At 37.6% G+C, this 18,786-nt stretch overlaps 1 pseudogene; it reads left to right on the top strand.

Moving 5' to 3' along the window:
- The first annotated feature begins 1,361 nt into the window (after positions 1-1,361).
- Positions 1,362-18,048, top strand: LOC113040974 (unconventional myosin-X-like; annotated as a pseudogene).
- Positions 18,049-18,786: the final 738 nt, after the last annotated feature.

Genomic DNA, 18,786 nt, shown 5'->3' with positions numbered 1-18,786 from the left:
GTCTTTACTAAAAGTATAAATTTCTTTAATAAAATTGTATTGACCTCAAACTTTTGAACAAGTGTATAAATGTATTAATACTGTTGTCTTTGTGTTTAATGCTGGTTGACTGTGTTTTGTGTGTTAGAATGCTCTGAGGACAATGCAGTTTGGAAAGAGAACATCAAGGAGGTGTTTGAGGCTCCTGTCAGGAATCCTGCATGTGGGAAAACATTGGAGTTTTTAACAGCAGGTGGAGCACAGTCTGCTCTAAATCAGGTAAGCGCTCCTCCATCTCCCGCTCTGTTTTTCTTTTGACCTGATTGTTGAACTTATGATTGATAGTATAGATTGCTGGTATGAACTGCATTACATTTATATTAATATGTAAATGCTAAATATGTGTATGTTTAGCTTTCAGTAAAGCTGCAGATCTTTTGGTTGGATTGTGCCCAGTTGGCTGAAGTTTTGACCCACAGATCCATGATCCTCAGAGGAGAAGAGATCAGCACACCTCTCACTGTAGAGCAGGTTAACGGGTGTAAACATGTTTGTTTCCTATCAAACACCACAACTTAACTTCTTAACACAATATTTACAAACACTTCAATTCAGTACCAGCGTATTACTGCTAAGTGTAAGAAAATACTGAGAGAATGAGTAAATAAATAGTATGAGATTGAGAAAATCAGCAAAGATAATACATGATACCAAAACAGTCAAGTCACACTTGAAAATCAGGGTTACAAATCGGTGGAAAACGTATGTTAAATTTCCGGAAACATTCCAAATAATTTTGGGAAAACTTTTGGAAACAGCACAGATATCATCAGAATTTATTCTGTACTCAACAAAAACATGTCTAGAACTCTCTCTCCCTCTAGAGGACTTCACGTTGTAACTGCATTCTGTTAATAAACATTTCACCTTTCTCACTCACCTTTTTATCACTGTATGCATAGAAGAGGACAACATCTGATAAGGTCTCACAAACATCCCATCACAAGATGTGTTTGCTTTATTTAATTCATATTTGAATAAATATATAACATTTATAATTAAAACATAACTACAGAGCTTTTGACACACACACAACACAACACACACACAAACAAGTAAGTTGGAAGACTGAAAATTGGACTGAAGTGGAAGTGGAAGACTGAAACCTTATATATATATATATTTTCCCCCCAGATTAAATCAAATGTAAACCTTAATTAAGTATATTAAGTAAAGTAAAGCTTTATTCTTTGTTGTCAGAATAATAACACAAATATGCCTGTGTGTGTATCAGGCAGTGGACTCGCGGGACTCTATGGCGATGGGCTTCTGTACTCTCAGTGCTTTACTTGGATCATTCGTTAAATTGAACAACCGTATCAATGGCAGTGAAGACTTCCGATCCATCGGAATCCTGGACATCTTCGGATTTTGAGAACTTTGAGGTGAGAGCCATTATGATGAGTTTGAACCTGCTGGTCATGACGAGTGTTATTCTATTCTTTCTGCTTGATGTTTTTCTTCTTCTTCTCAGGTGAACCGGTTTGAGCAGTTTAACATTAACTATGCAAACGAGAAGCTTCAGGAGTATTTCAACAAGCCACATTTCTCTCTAGAACAACTTGAGTACAACAAGTAAGTAAGGTCATTACAAATTTGAACACTTTCACCGACAGCAAAACTCACTTCGAAGGCAACCAAGGCACACGGCAAACATCTAATTCCTTGCCATTTATTTCTCCGTGTTTGTTTGTGTTCATAGAGAAGGGCTGGTCTGGGATGATGTCAACTGGATGGACAACGGAGAGTGCCTTGATCTCATAGAGAAGGTAAAAACACGAACACAGACCCATTTAGAATTAAACACTGTCTACATTCTGACGCTATGTATCTGAGTCTGTCTGTGCGTGTGATTTCTCTGCAGAAGTTGGGTTTGCTCGCTCTTCATGAATGAGGAGAGCCATTTTCCTAAAGGCACTGACGGCACGTTGTTGGAGAAACTCCATAGCCAGCATGCTGTAGGTCATACACAGACATCATCATTTTTCTGAAGGGCAGCAGGTTTACATGAATAAGAGCTGTAAGCAAGAATGTAACCAAAGAGCCAAAGCAAACTTTTAACCCAACACAGATTTGAATATCGGGCATAAAATCACCCTGAATATTGGAACTGCTGTGTAATCACTAATCTATATATCTCTCCATCTTATTAGAGGAATCAGTTCTATGTTAAGCCTCGTGTTGCAGTTCACCAGTTTGGAATCAAGCATTATGCAGGAGAGGTACAACACCCCCTTTTTTATTTTTTTATTTTTTTTACTTTTTTATGATTTATATATGAGTAAATTAGCATTTGTAAGCATCTTTCAACAACCAGTGACATTATACTCAGATATCAAGTTTCATAATAGTGTTTCATATTAGATCATATTTCATAATATGCAGGTACAGGTACAGATGCTGCTTATAAAGTAATATAGCTTGTCATTTTAATGTGCATAGTTTTTTTGTATTTCTTAAGAGTCAAGAGGCATTATTATTTATTAACATAAGCAGTGTTTTATTAAATATATGATTAAATAGACTTTTAATTTAAATAGACTTTTTTAATTACAGCCACTAAGTTGTTGATCATATTAATATACATTAATACATACAATAAATGTAGTTATGAAATGATAACTTTTGCATTTTTAATAAGATAAGTGCATAATTTGGATATTTCAAAACATTTATATTATAAAAACATTATTTGTACGGCAAAGTTTCATTTGGAAAAAAGAAAGATAAATTGTAGTCTCTTCACTGTAGTGTGCTGGATATATCATGTGTTATGGTGTATATAATAGAGAATGTTACCTGTGGTGAACATCCGCTTTACAGGTGTCATGTCTCAGATTAATATCCTGCTTTTTGTCTCCAGGTTGTGTATGATGTCAGAGGAATCCTGGAGAAGAACAGAGACACTTTCAGAGATGATATTCTCAACTTACTCCCAAGAGAGCAGGTGTGTGTGTGTGTATGTACTGTATGTATGTAGTTGTGTGATTGTTCTCTGTGAGGTCATTTGTTCACATTGCTCCTGTTCCATGCTCAGGTTGGATTTTGTGTATGATCTTTTTGAGCGAGTGAACACCTGGACTGGACAGGACACAGTCAAGTGCGGCTCAAAGTATCGCAGACCTACTGTTAGCTCCCAGTTTAAGGTAAGAAACTACAACTCCCACAATGCTTTAGAATAGGTAAACAGTAACTAAATTTAAATGTAAGTGAAGGTAAAAAGATATTTGACTGAATATATTTTTACTCTTATTTCTGCAGAAATTTCAAAACATTTATTTAAAAAGTTTAACAAGTCTGTTTATCTAAAGAAAATTCAAAACTATTAGAGTATTGTCTGTCCATCTTTCAGTTATAATAAATAATAACCTACTAAAGGTATTATTTAGTAGATGAAGTGTATTAGGTATAAAACATTTTAACATTTTGTAACAGATTATTTATTTCTGTTTACCCAGAATTCATTGCACCTCCCTGATGTCTACCCTTAGTACCTCCAATCCATTCTTTGTACGCTGCATTAAACCCAACAATAGCAAGGTATGTGTCTCACACACAAATGAATGAACATTAAATGTCTGCTTCTTAACCCAAGAAGCAGGTTGTGTGTCAGTTTGTGTAACTTTGTATTATGTTCAGGGTGGAATTAATGGTGATATCCAGTTTTGAGTGGTTTCGTTTATTTGAGAATGCCAGTCGGCTCAAATTTATGGACAGGTTCCAGTGCAGACATCTACAACATATCAAATAGACCCGCACACTATCAGATGGTCATCATGTGTGTGGCTGTATATCTCTCCATTTTCAGTAGCGACATAAGGATATTACATCATTTACTCGATGTGAAGATTTAAGTCTCCTTTGAGAGACACAGACACATGCTCTGCACACTTTTCTATTCAGACTGCATTGGACTCGAGGCCATTCAGCAGGCTGCCTATTAACTCTACAGCAGATGTGTGTTTTGTGTATGTTAGATTCTCTTTGTGGACTTGTTTGAGGTCAGTGCAGTGGTGTTAATGGGACGCATCAATTCTGTTCCATTCTACTTTTGCTTTCAGATCATGCATAAACTAATCTATGCCGAAGTAAATCAATTTGCAAATTCAGCCTCATGCAGAAGTCAGAAGTATATACTATATCTCAAATTTATATTTACTATGTATACATTATTTAAATTATATATATAAAAGCACCTCTGGTAAACAAAATAATAATAAGAGAGTAATAATTATAATAGTTAAAAACTGAAATAATTTAAGAGAAATCAAACAGACACGTGATAATTTTTTTGACTTATTATTGTTTCCCTTTTTTCTTTTCAAAATAACTTGACTTATAGTAAATAAAAATATAGATAAAATATAAGCTAAAAATTTATAATTTTTTAAATTATGTCTATCATGTATAGCATCTATCAATTTATCTGTTTTAAATTTTAGCGATGTATTTAATATTCAATTCTTATTAAAATAGTTCTTCATTAAAAAAAGGATTATTATAATCATTTATAATATAAATATACAATGTTTTGTTTATTAACTAATTTACAATTATTTATGATATCTCTTTATAAGTCTGGCTTTCTGTCAATTATATTTTAGTTGTATGTCTATGTCTATCTCTCTCTCCGCTGTTCCCCCACTTTATTTGAATGTAAACAGCTGGGGTGGCTTCTGCCCCTTTTCTACCCACAATGCATTTTCTCTCCAATGTCCCCTTCCCCCTTTGAACACAAATTAGCCCAGCATGGGTCTGATCTCCAAGGCAACCAGCAGTGTGTGAATGAGAGCGGAGAGGTTGGGTGTGTGTGTGTATGTGTGTGTGTGTGTGTGTGTGTGTGTGTGTGCGAGCTGACCAGTTGATCACTGGCTCGTTGAGAACATATAGTCGCTCAAAGCTGCTGACGGTCACAGGATGAGAAAGGACACATTACTGTACAGTAAGCTTTCATTTATCATTAAACTAAACTGTCAGCCAGTTGTTGAAAAACAGAATTGATGTAGTGATGTTTAGACAGATGCTTAGAGTTTTCCAGATGTTTGAATATCCATTTGACTGTGACATAGTCTTCAATTATATGAGTGGTCAGATATCTGTTTCCCTGTTGAGTAATGAAGATGCTTATTAAAGAGGAGATTTATGAAAACTGTTTGCACTATTCTGATGGTTTGTTTCTTAAAGGGATAGTTTTAGGGATACAGTGAAAAGACATTGGGGTCCAAACAACATTGGACCCCCGTGACTTTCACTGTTTGCACAAAAACACTGACACATTTTTCAGAATAACTGCTTTTGTGCTTCTAAGACAAAAAATAGAGAATCCGGTTTGGAACAACATGAGTAAATGAAGATAGAATTGTCATTTTGGGTTGAAATATCCCTTTAATATGTTTTATATTTAGTAGTATTTGTTTTTCTGGGAGACGATTAAAGAGACATGTTGTCCCTCCCACCATGAAGCACTCTGACATTGATCCTGTCTGCTTTCTCTGACTTGTGCTGCATGTATCAGTATGTTAATGTGCCTCTGACTATAATGAATGATTGTGTGTGTGTGTGTGTGTGTGTGTGTTGGTATTGACCTTAGGCTCACAGCTCTCATTCACCACTCATCTCCTCATCTCACTTTCATTCTGGTTCATTCCTCCTTCCACAGAGATGACATTTAGAAGTGGGGATCATAGTGCCCCATTTCCGACCTCACCCCCACACAGGGTCAAAGGTCAGGAGGAGAGGGGGTGGTGATGTCCTATTAAGTGTGTTTGAAGAATGAATCCACTCAAAGCTCAGCCAATCTATATTTGACAGCAGAATAAATTCAGCTAATTTAGATTTTTTTAGAAGGGTGAAGAAACTGTAGAAATGTAAATTGTTACAATGTTTCTGTCTTTCTTTTGCAGATGCCCAATCAGTTTGAGCAGTCTGTAGTCCTCAACCAGCTGAGATATTCTGGGATGTTGGAGACTGTTAAAATCAGGCGTTCTGGGTTTCCGGTTCGGAGAACGTTCAAGGATTTCTGTGCCAGGTTTGTCCCCCAAACACAACAAACTCACATATTTCTGCTAAAAAAATGTATTTGTTCTGAAACTTTTTCATTCTGGTTTCCTTTTTTTTGGGAAAATACACAGAGATTTTATTCAAGTTTATATAAGTCTTTACAATACCACTTTTGGCATAGTTAAGTCATTATCCTTTTTTTCAATCCTAACAAGCCTAAATTTTTGGACACATTTTGCACCATTTCACATTTTTCTATTTCTATTGAAATCAATAGATTCACAGTATTCACTCACTTAAAGTCTTGTGTTTAGACTCTTTTGCAGGACAATTTAATCACCATTTTATTTTTTATTTGTCAGGTACTATGTGTTGATGAGGGGTTTGGTTATGTCAGATGACCCAAAGGGGCGGTGCCTCCTTCTTCTGCAGCTCTATGACAGCAGCAGTGCTGAATGGCAGCTGGGAAAAACCAAAGTGAGCAACAATGTGTATCTTTGTGGGTAGCTGGCATTAAATAGTTTATAATTTTCACAATACAGTTGAATAAGACAGGTTTAGCAGCATTGCATATAGTGTTCCAATGTATTGTGCATGAAGTTGTATTATAGACACTGAATATTTTTATTTGAATATATATATTTTAAATAAGCTATTGAAGGCAGAAGGTGACTAAAATAATAAATAAGTGGTGATCTTGGTCCTGAGATCACTTTCTCCCTTTTACATTTGTATAAATTCTAACTTGAAAAAAATGTCTTTAAACTTTTTTGAATGCACCAGCTACCCAGAATGCTGAATAGAATAGGTTTTGTTCAAGTAAAACAGTTTGAGAGATACATTCCTGTACATCTAAACTTAATTTATTGGTTTTCTGGTGTGAATGATGCCTATATATCGGTTGTTTTTAGGTGTTTATGAGAGAAAGTTTGGAGCTGCGGTTAGAGAAACAAAGAGAAACAGAAGTGCTCAAAGCGGCTTCAATTATTCAAGCTCATATACTGGGCTACAGAGCACGGTAAACACACTTACACACATTGTTGGGGTTAACGCATTACAAGTAACGTGAGTTATGTAATCAGATTACTTTTTCAAGTAACCAGTAAAGTAACGCATTATTTTTTAATTTACAAAAAAGTATCTGAGTTACTTTTTCAAAAAAGTAACGGCAGTTACTTTGTTTTCCCATTTATTGACTGACAAGTCTCCTGTCCCCATATTGGGAGAAATTGGAAAAACAGAGGCATTGTGTGAGCAAAATGAATTACAACAGTGAAATGCAAACTCAGAATATGACGCAAACCTGCAATAATTAAATATGTTAAATAACACAAATGTATCTAATCCCATTTTGTTAACTAATGTCTTTGCTGCTGACCTTTATGATCCAGTTCATCCGTACTAATAAGCACAAATTACTTTAGATAAACTATCAGTTGTGCTTCACTGTTTTTGTTTTTACATTTTTTTTTATTTTTATTAATTGCTGAAGAGTGTTGAACCTGAATTTACTTTTCCTTCATTGTTTGGTTTATTCATTACACTTTTTGTTATAAAAGGGCTTTTACATTTGTTATAAATAGAACTTCTTATATTAAAAAAACAATCAAGCCCTGCTCATATTTAAAAAGTAACGCAAATGAAACGCAAAAGTAACGTAACGCATTACTTTCCAGAAATAAAAGTAACCAAGTAACTGAATTTAGGGAGTAATGCATTACTTTTAAAAGTATCTTTCCCCAACACTGCTTACACGTTTATTCACACACTCACTTCCAGTTAGTGCCATCTCTCATGTACTCCCTCTGTTTCTGCTCTCTGCTGGTTATAGGACGCAATACAGGCGGTTGTTGCAGTGCATTGTTGTCATTCAGAAAAAACTACCGCGCAATGTATTGGCGGCGGCGTTTCCAGATGATGCGCTGGGCCACCGTGACCCTGCAGAAGAGACTCAGAGGGCAAAGGGCACGACGGCTCTACATTCACCTTTTAGAGGAGAAGAGAAAGAGAGAAGAAGAAGAAGAGAAGAAACGAAGAGAAGAGCAGGAGGCGCTAGAGAGGTAGGCAGTTAAATGGCCTGTATTATCTACGTTTATGGTTATATTGTTTGTTTCTTAGTTTCTGATTTTCTTGTGATGTTTTTTTTTTTTTCCAGAGAGAGACAGCGCATGGAGTTGGAGCTCCTAGCACAAGCAGTTAGTGAAACAACTGTTTATCAGTCTATCTGCGGAGAAACAATACAAAAAAACTGATTAAAAGAATCTTGTTTGACATGATTATTTATTGGTTAATTTGGATAAAAATTGGTTAATTTTCATTTAAATTACTTTTGGTTTCAGTGCAACATGCATGTGACATACAAGCGATAGTCTGTTTATGTAGAAAGTTGGGTAATGCTGTCTTTTCTCTCTGTTCAACACAGGCAGAGGAAGCACGAAGATTAGAGGAAAAAAATAAAAATGAGCAGATTCTAAATTTCTTGACCGAGAGTGCCACACCAGACAGTATTATACCAGAGAGTAGCCCACTTCAGAACGGCCCGCCTGAGAACCCTGAACCTTTCTCTATGGCAGAGAAGTCACTGGTGGAGCAGGTGTTTGATGAGGAGTTCGAGGGAGAGACAAACCAGGCATCACAGGTGGAGGAGATCTTGCGTTTGGAACGTGAGATTGAAGGCCTGCGGCGACAAAAAGAGGCTCAGGAGCAGAGTCTAACCACACAGTCGCTGCATCGTCTGCAGTGGCTGCGTGATCAGGAGCTGCGCAGGCTAGAAGAGGAGGCCTGCAAGGCTGCGCAGCAGTTCCTCACCTCACTTAACTTCGATGAGATCGACGAGTGTGTGCGTAACATCGAAAGCTCGCTGGGAGGGTCCGGAGGCTCACAGCAGGAGGGAGCCAGAGGTGAGGAAGATGAGGTGGATGAAGGCCTGGGAGTGGACGAAGATGGGTTTAAAGACTCTCCTAACCCCAGCGAGCACGGTCACTCTGACGGACAGCGTACAAGCGGAATCCGCACCAGCGATGATTCCTCAGAGGAGGATCCTTATGCAAACGACCGTATGCCTCTGCCCCCTGCCCTGCCCATCATCATACCCTCAGCCTATCATGCTCCGCCCTTCAGCAGTGGCTTCACCTATTCTCACACTGTTCAGGAAGAGGAGGCGGAGCTAATCCCTCCGGATGAAGATTCGGATTATGATGCAGATGATTGTGATGAAGGAGGCATCATCATGCGGCCTCCCAGCCTCCCACCTCACAATGACCACTGGTCACGTGACCACCGCAGCTCCTTGGCAACCAGCACAAGTGTTAGCTCAGGGGCATATCGCTTCAGCTCAGAGGGGCCGCAGTCTTCTGTGAGTTTTTTTTACATGTTATGTAGAGTCAATTTAAGTTTCAATTATATTATAATAAATATTTGATTAGATTTTTCAATTGAGCTTTTTTATGATTTCAGTAATTATTCGATTTTCATCAGTTTGGGAATGTTGAGCCCCTTTCACACTGCACGCCGGACCCGGCATATTGCCGGAACATTGCCAGGTCACCTTCTGTGTGAAAGCAACCACATCCCGGGATTGATTCCGGCATTGAACCCGGGTCGGGGACCTAGTAACATTGCCGGGTTCAACCCGGGACGAGCGCTGTGTGAACAAAAGCCAGATCTAATGCCGCGTCAGAGTGATGACGCATGTTATCGCGCGACTCTTTTACCGGCTGTTTTGAAGGAAGATCAACGTTCGCGACAAAAAAATATGTGCTAACGAAGCAGAAATCAGTTTGTTCCTCACTTTCCGAACTAAGGCTGAGATCGTTCGCTTGCTTCAGTGAAAATATAACGTGCCTGACGTTTTCGACTCGTACATTACACCCTGATGTCATGTTTCGTTAAGGGATCTTTACCGGTTGTGTGTGGAAGCACGCACATATCCCGGGTAATCACTGGCAGTGTGAAAGTGCAAAATCAAGCGATCCGGGAACAATTGTCGGAACACTTTACCTGTGTATTTGCTGGAATGGCAGTGTGAAAGGGGCTTTGTAGAGCATGGAGAGATCAACACCAAGGTCATAGGTTTGAGTCCCAGGAAAGATATGAAATTAGAAATGATGTACTGTAAATGCAATGCAAGTCACAGTTCTTTTACAATATTAAATTTTTTTGCTGTATTTTTGGTCAAATAAAAGTGGCCTTGGTCAGCATAAGATATTTCTTTCAAAAACATAAAAAAACATCTTACAGATCCCAAACTTTTGAATGGAGATGAATGCTGTATCATGATTTCAAAAGCATGCAATTATGTTGTTGTTTTTTGCTGATGTGCTTTTCTGTTTCTCAGTTTGAGGACAGTGAAGATGACTTTGATAGGTTTGACACTGACGATGAATCATCTTACCGGCGGGATTCTGTTTATAGCTGTGTCACGCTCCCCTACTTCCACAGTTTCCTTTATATTAAAGGTACCTCTTTCTTTATGATGTTTGTTTGATTTCAGAGCTTGGAAGGCAATGTAATAAAATACATATCACTATTTATTTTTCTCCAAACAATTTCGCAGTTAATTTGCACGCGCAAACTTTAGTATTGTTGCTTATTTCAGCTATATGTGCATTGCCTATCTTTGCATTTCATTAACGTAAAGTCTAGACATACCTATAATCTTTGTCATCATCACATGTATGTTGCAGGTGGCCTGTTGAACTCCTGGAAGCGTCGCTGGTGTGTGCTGAAGGATGAAACATTCCTGTGGTTCAGGAGCAGGCAGGAGGCGCTCAAACAGGGCTGGCTGCTGAAGAAAGGTGGAGGCTCCTCTACACTCTCTCGGCGCAACTGGAGACGACGCTGGTTCGTCCTGCGACAGAGCAAACTTATCTACTACGAGAACGACACAGAGGAGCGAATGAAAGGCATGCTGGACATGCATGAAGCCAAGTAAGACCTCAGGAAGTGCTAAACTTGTCAGTCAAAAAGATAAATTATTTTCTTTTAAAGACTGTAGCCTAAAGACCTGTTCACTCCAAGATAACTTTTTTGTTGTTGCTGTAGAAATGTTTGATTTGAAATGGTACATAAAGCAGCAAAAAGACAACAAAGCATAATTAATTCTGTGTATGTTTGTTCTTCTGTTATTTCTCTCTTTCGTTTTGTGTGATTCTTTTAGAGAGATTATTGATGTAACAGGGAAGGAGAATGGGATTGACATTGTCATGCCAGGGAGAACATACCACCTTGTTGCAGAAACTGCAGAAGATTCCAGGTAAGTGTTTGGTTTATATATATATATTTTTAAATCGTGTGCTTCAAGCCTTGATGGTTGTTTCATAAATGTGTAGAAGTGTTGAACTGAGCTTTTTAAGCCATCTCTGTGTTGTGTGCAGTCATTGGTTCAGCGTGCTAAGTCAGGTGCACATGTCGACAGAACAGGAAATTCGAGAGATGCACGATGAACAAGCAAATCCTCAGAATGCTGTGGTTAGTATTACACACAAACACATACACTGAAATTTGTTCATAAGATATTTAGAAAAGATGATTGTGTTTTTTATAGGGCACATTGGATGTGGGAATGATTGATTCTGTATGTGCCTCTGACAACCCAGAAAGGTAAAAACACACACATATAAAATACTTATATGCACACTGTTCTCTTCCTGGCTTGTTGTGTTCGTTGTTTTACATTTTATATTATTATATACTGTGTCTTTAACTTGTTTCTTTATTGCTAAATTTGATCTAAGAGCTGTTTTTTACTACACTTTGTGTACTATGAATATCGTTGGCTCTATCACAAATTGCTTCTGGATAAAGGAATCTGCTAAATGAATGTAAATGTTTAAACCAAATTTTAACTAGTTTTCCCTTTTATTCCGGGTAGACCATACAGTAAATCATACACATTATCATATACAGACATTAAAATATTGTAAATGTTTATGCTATTTTTCTCTCTTCAGGCCAAATGCCTTTGTTATAATCACAGCTCATCGTGTGCTACATTGCATGGCTGAATCAGCAGAAGAAATGCATCACTGGATCACATTGCTCCAACGCACCAAAGGAGACACACGTGTGCAGGGACAAGAGTTCATCATCAGGGGTGAGAGGTCACCTACTCAAGTCAAAAGCCAAACTCACTTATTTATGGCTTGTCTGAAAATAATTGTATCATTCAGTTCACTCATGTAATAATGCAGTTACAGTTATTGTTTGAGAACGTTTCATCATTCTTTCTAGTCAGTCATAGAATCAGAGTGAAACCTGGATGAAAACCTTCACAGATTGAGGTTTGGTTAGAAAATAACGTGATCATTTTTTATAAAGATTATTTAAAACTTTATGTTTTTGTATTTAATATATTATGATTGTTTTTAATGCTTAATATACAAAAAACATATAATGTTATTTAATTGAAAATAAATTGAGTTTAGAACATTTTATATCCTTTTTTAATCAAATCATATGCATAATGTGTATTATATAATTGACTTGAATTTTGGATCTGAAGGATTATTTCATATTAGGACAAATAACGAGAAAAATTATGTTATAATGTTTTACTAGGATGCCGTGAACTGCGAACTGAATTCAGTGTGAAAAATTGTCTAAGATCTCTTCCTGTCTGTTACTCCCTCTATTTCGCTCTCCAGGTTGGCTGTATAAAGAGATTCGGGGCAGCAGTCGTGGGAATCTTAAGTTAAAGAAGCGCTGGTTTGTGCTGACTCACAATTCTGTGGATTATTATAAAAGCTCAGAGAGAAACGCTCTTAAACTGGGCTCTTTAGTGCTTAACAGCCTCTGCTCTGTGATCGTTCCTGATGAGAGAGTCTTCAGAGAGACTGGTCAGCATATTTATATGAACACGTAAATAACAGTTAGTACACCAACCGACCTTTACATTTTTCTCAGACACTAACTTATATTTGTTTGTGTGTAGGCTACTGGAATGTGAGCATATTTGGCCGTAAGCATTCATATAGGCTGTACTCTAAGCTGCAGACGGAGGCTAGTCGGTGGGCCAGCGCTGTACAGACGGTCATCGACGGCAAACCGCTCATCGATACATCCACGCAACAACTAATTCAAGACATCAAGGTAACACACACACGTATATGCACATACATTCACGTTTTTGTAACATCCTTTTTTTTTAATACTGTTGTAAATGTTTGATTTCAGGAGAACTGTCTAAATTCGGAGGTGGTGGAGCAGATCTACAAGAGAAACCCAATACTGCGTTACACACACCACCCTCTACATACATCCCTCCTGCCTTTACCCTATGGAGATGCACAGCACAGCCGTGAGTAAAACACACACACACTCACATATGCTCAAATAGACCCCAACCTTCTTCATGAACACTCTGTACATGCATGTTTTTAGCTGACAAAGAGAGAAGTTATGGCACGCTGCAGGCTGAGGCCCTCAAGCTCTTCAATGCTCTTCATCAGCTAGAGACGGAAGACAATCCCATCCCTCACATCCAGGGGCTCCTGCAGACGGCTCATGACCTACGACCCCTAAGAGATGAACTCTTCTGCCAGCTCATCAAACAGACAACACACCACCCAAAGCCAGCTGGCCCCGCCCACATCAGTGGCTGGCGAATAATAGCCTGCATGTGCTGCACATTTAGCCCCGCCTCCAGAAGTATTCTCAAATACCTGAAATTTCACTTCAAGAGGTCAGTGTGAATTTTCTGTGTGTGTATGTGGGGTATTTTGTTCTGACAGGCTGACAGAAGGTTAAAAGAGAGAAATTAGATCATAAAATATCAAATCAGCACACTACCATTCAGTTTATGGTTAGGATAAGTTGTTTTTTTATTATTATTAATCTTATATATTTAAAAAAATATTAATGCAAAAACCTTTGTCAGTCTCGTTAAGTAATTAGTCAAAGAGGGCCTTAAAATATAGGACCAACATAAAAAAAAAGAAAAGAAAACCTACCATTGTAGGCCTCAACACTACAATGTACAGTAAGAAAATGTATAAATATTTTACAAGTGTCAACAGTGTCATTAAATTTGTAGTGTTCTTAAAGACTTAAAGTGAGCCTTAATGATAACAAGAGTAATTTAAATAAAAAAATCAAGGAAATACACAAATTAATGACAATTTCCTAAAATATTAGGAAAAATCTTGGCTGATTATGCCATTAAGAACACACCCAATGAAAGGAAGATCTAACTATGATTTAACTATGTCACAACTGATTAGACTTTTCTGTTCAGGACACGAGAGCTGTACCCAGGCACCGAGATGGAACGGTATGCAACCTTCTCTCAAGAAGCCCTACGGCATGTGCGTGGACGTGAGTGTGTCCCTTCACAGGAAGAGCTGAGGGCCATACTGAGCAGACAGGAAATGACATCCACAGTTTACTGCCACGGTGGCGGGTCCTGCAAAATCACCATCAACTCACACACAACTGCAGGAGAGGTACGTAAATACATCCACGCACATATGCATGAGCGCTTCAGAACCACATTAACCTGTGTGTGTGTGTGTGTGTGTGTGTGTCTGATGGTCTCCAGGTGGTTGAGAAGCTGCTGAAGGGTCTCTCAATGGAGGACTGTAAGAACATGTTCGCTTTGTTTGAACATAACGACATCACAGACCGAGCCATAGAGAGCAGGACTGTGGTGGCTGACGTCCTCGCTAAGTTTGAAAAGTGAGTCTCCCCTCCAGTTACCATCCCCTTCAGTTATAGAAATATATAGAAAGAGAAAAATATTAAATACTAAATGTATACAGTTAAAACCATAACTCTAAAACCATAGAACACTAAATCTGATGTAAAGTGATTAAAGGTGCTATGAAATGATTTAAAATGATCTAAAAGCATGTAAGCAAACATAAATGCATTAGAGGCAGAGAGAGCTTTCTGATTGGTTAAAAAAAAAAGAGTGGGTCGCTCCTCACACGTTAAGGCTGGTGTGATTTCTGTTAGGTACCATAGGGAGATTTAATGCATCATGTTACACAGAAAATCATTGTTTACAGCACTTTTAATTTTTTAATTTTTTATATGGAATAACATGAGGTGACATTCTCTCTCACTGTTTCTCTCATTAAGGTTGGCAAATAAAGGACAGGAAGGAATGGGCTGGAAGTTTTATTTCAAGCTTTTCTGTTTCTCAGAGCCTGAGAGTGTCCCTGCTGACAGTGTGGAGTTTGCATTCATGTTTGAACAGGTTTGATTTCACTTCTGGAACACATAAAATAACTGGGCTATTCAAATTTAACTCATTTAATTAATCACATTAATTGGCACATATACAAATATTTGCAGAGAATATTGTGGCAGTTGAAAAAAATGTGTAGTCATTACAAGAAGTGGCTTTAAAAGTTAATATATTGTCTACTTTCGATGTGTGTGCACATGCAAACAACTGTGTTGTCTCACTGTTTTCAAAATCTTACATCTGTAGCACCACATTTATTAATATTAAGTGTCATGAGTGTAAAAAAATGTATCATGAGTTCCCTGCATTCTGTTAAAGGGATAGTTCACCCAAAAATGAATATTCTGTCATTTACTCACTTTTAAGTTGTTTCAAACCTGTATGAGTCTCTTTCTTCTGTTGAGGACAAAAGAAGATATTTTGAAGAATGTTGGTAACAAAACAGTTTACGGTAGCCATTGACTTGCATTGTGTTTTTTCCCAATCTATGGAAGTCAATGGCTACTGTCAACTGATGAGCGATGAACTACCCTTTAAGTATGCATGTTCATAGTTTTTAATAATGAAACTAACATATCTTTAGGGTGATTTCGTTGTCAGTATTTAACAAATGAAATTGAAATGTCTCTTTCTCTCTCTCAGGCCCATGAAGCTGTCATTAGGGGTCACTATCCCGCTCCAGAAGAGACTTTGCAATTTCTGGCTGCTCTTCGGCTCCAGTATTTGTTGGGGGACTACACTACCCAGAGTGCCTTGCTTGAGTTGGAGCAGGTGTTCCCTGTGGATCGTCTGCATGCTCGAGTACAGCAGTCTGTACGGTGTTTCGCATCTGCCACGCCATCCACAGAGAGAAAGAGGAGCAGCTTTTTGGAAGGCACACTGAGGCGGAGCTTCCGAGGGTCACTGGGGCGACAGCGCCAAGAGGAGGGACCTACAGTCATAGAGGCGTGGCTGCAAGATGAGAAGGCGGGGCTGAGAAGTTGTTTGGTGGAAAAATGGCGTAAATTGCAGGGGATGGAACAGGACCAAGCCATGAAAAAATACATGAGTCTCATAAAGGAGTGGCAGGGATATGGATCAACCCTCTTTGATGTGGAGGTGAGCATGTACACACACACACACACACACACACGTGTGATCCATCAGCCAGCAAGGTCACTAAATAAATTCTCTCTGTTCTTCAGTGTATAGACGGTGTGTATCCTGGAGAGCTCTGGTTGGGCGTGAGTCGTAAGGGGGTGTGTGTGTACAAGCGCGGGGAGGCGTGGCCTCTGGAGTTGTTTCCCTACGAGGTGATTCTGTCCTTCGGTGCACCACAGCCAAACATCTACAAGATCAGCGTGGAGGGACGAGAGCTGCTCTTCAACACCAACATGGTACAAACTTTCCTTATTTACTTGCATGCTTCCACAGTAAACAACCCTAGAAGTCCTCATTTATAGTAACTTGTTGCCTTATCGGTCAAATCTTCCACAAACCTGTGAATAATTTTTTTAATCTATTTAAGAATGAATCATGTAGTGTGGTTTGGGAATTAGTTCAGGAATGTAATTGTTTAATGTAGTGGAATAAAAATACGATATAATGCATTGAAATACAGTAAAATAGAATAAAATAAAATTGATTCAAAAACAGTAATAAAGTAATAATGCTCCGTCAATGTCCACCATTGCCACTTAGCAACCTTCCTAAACTTGATAAAGGCCTGAATGTTCATATGTTTTTTCCAGGATTATTATTTTTGTTAACTAAAACCATGAAAAAGAAAGAAAAAAAGACAGAAAATATTTACAAAAACGTTATTTATATAAAAAAAGGCTAAATACAACAGTCATTGACTGAAATAAAATACATAAAAAAATATAAAAATATATATTTCTCACTTTTGTTTCATTTAACTTAAAAATATATATATAAAATAAAAATAATACTAATATAAAAAAATAATAATAAATGACAAAAACACAACAAATTAGTTAAATATAAAAAATTTAAATAAAATATACTTAAAGAAAACTATCAAATTCAAACGATCAAAATATCAAATAAAACTATAAAAGTAATTTAATGATACTAAAATAACTCTAGATTCCTCTCTGTGTTTGTCTCTGCAGGTGATGGGCATTGCAAAGCTGATGAAGGCTTACATCAGTCTAATAGTGAAGAAACGTTTCAGCACTTGTCAATCCATCAGCAGCCACGGCAGCAACTGGTGATCTCTCACTTCTGACAAACGCTTTTTATAAATGTGCCTTTGAGGTTAAGCATCAGCAAACAGAACAGTTTACTTAGGAATTCACAAAAAAAGTGACCATTTACTGCTCAGTGCGAAAAAAGACAATATCATGAGACACTTTCACAACAGACACTATCATGTTCCCACAGACACACACATTGAGTTGTTGTGCTTGAAACTGTGCCACACCTACATTTCTGTTCACTGAACCCCACAGTTTACATTGCAAGTCAAGTCCAGTTGCATTTCTTTGGAATTCTGCAGGCAGAAAGTCCAGTCCGAAATATCTAGCACTCAAATCCTGTGCCTTTAAAATACATAGAAATATACACACATATACAAACACACACAGAGTTCCCTTTTTGTCTGTTTTATATGTACATTGTTTAAAATATATGTTTTATATATATATCTGAGGAGCTGTATATTTTATTAACCTTTTCTGTTGAACTGCAGGATTGTGATAATACTATTGGATTTACTCCCTCTTGTCCTGTTATTTTTCTACTGTAAGCCTATAAAAACACTAAAACAACTTTCTCATTTTATATCTTTACTGTGCAGTAGTTTATATAATATTTTCTGTGCTGATTTTGAATGAAAATCTGCAGATATAATTGCATTTTCGGTGTAGACTTGAGCTGCTTAAGAAGATTATAAATGTGCTTACGATGTTAAAACATATTTGTAATTATTTCACTCCTAACATTTTATATTACGTATACCTTAAATAGCTTCTTAAATTGCTCAGCTAGGGTTTGATATCTTAAGGGCACAATGGTTAAAATGCTTACAAACATCAAAATATCTAACTACCAACTCCATTTCATTATGTTTCTGCTCTAATACAAGCAATATGAGATGTAATGCCGTAAAGCATTGAAAGATGACAATGTGTAAGATCTTTCTGGGGGTCATTTAAAATCGAGTGGTAATCAAATAAATTGACACAATTTGCCTAGAACAGAATGCATTGCAGCAAATGTTGTTTTTTCAATGTTTGTCCAACTTCTGCAATCCCTTGTGTTTTTCCATTACCTCCTTCTGAAATCAATGTATTTGCAGCCTTGTCTGGTGTGGCATTAATCTCTGAATTCTTTGATTTCTAATAGAGAGTAGTACAGGATCTGTGTGGCGTTCTGACTGTATGCAGAATTTTCAGATCCAATTTGAGCTTTGCATGTGTTGAAATATTTTAACTTTTGCATCTAGACCACATGAAACTGCCTGCCCATCTACCCTAGCATTGATTTTTTTTTTTTTTGTCTTCTCTCCATTTCATGGAAGTCTATTTCTGCCACAGAATAAACAAAGGTAATTGCAG

Source organism: Carassius auratus, chromosome 2 (genome assembly GCF_003368295.1).
Source record: "Carassius auratus strain Wakin chromosome 2, ASM336829v1, whole genome shotgun sequence".
In the NCBI taxonomy this organism is placed as follows: domain Eukaryota; kingdom Metazoa; phylum Chordata; class Actinopteri; order Cypriniformes; family Cyprinidae; genus Carassius; species Carassius auratus.
Note: the sequence above shows the minus strand (reverse complement) of the source record. Positions and strands in the feature narration are given on the sequence as shown.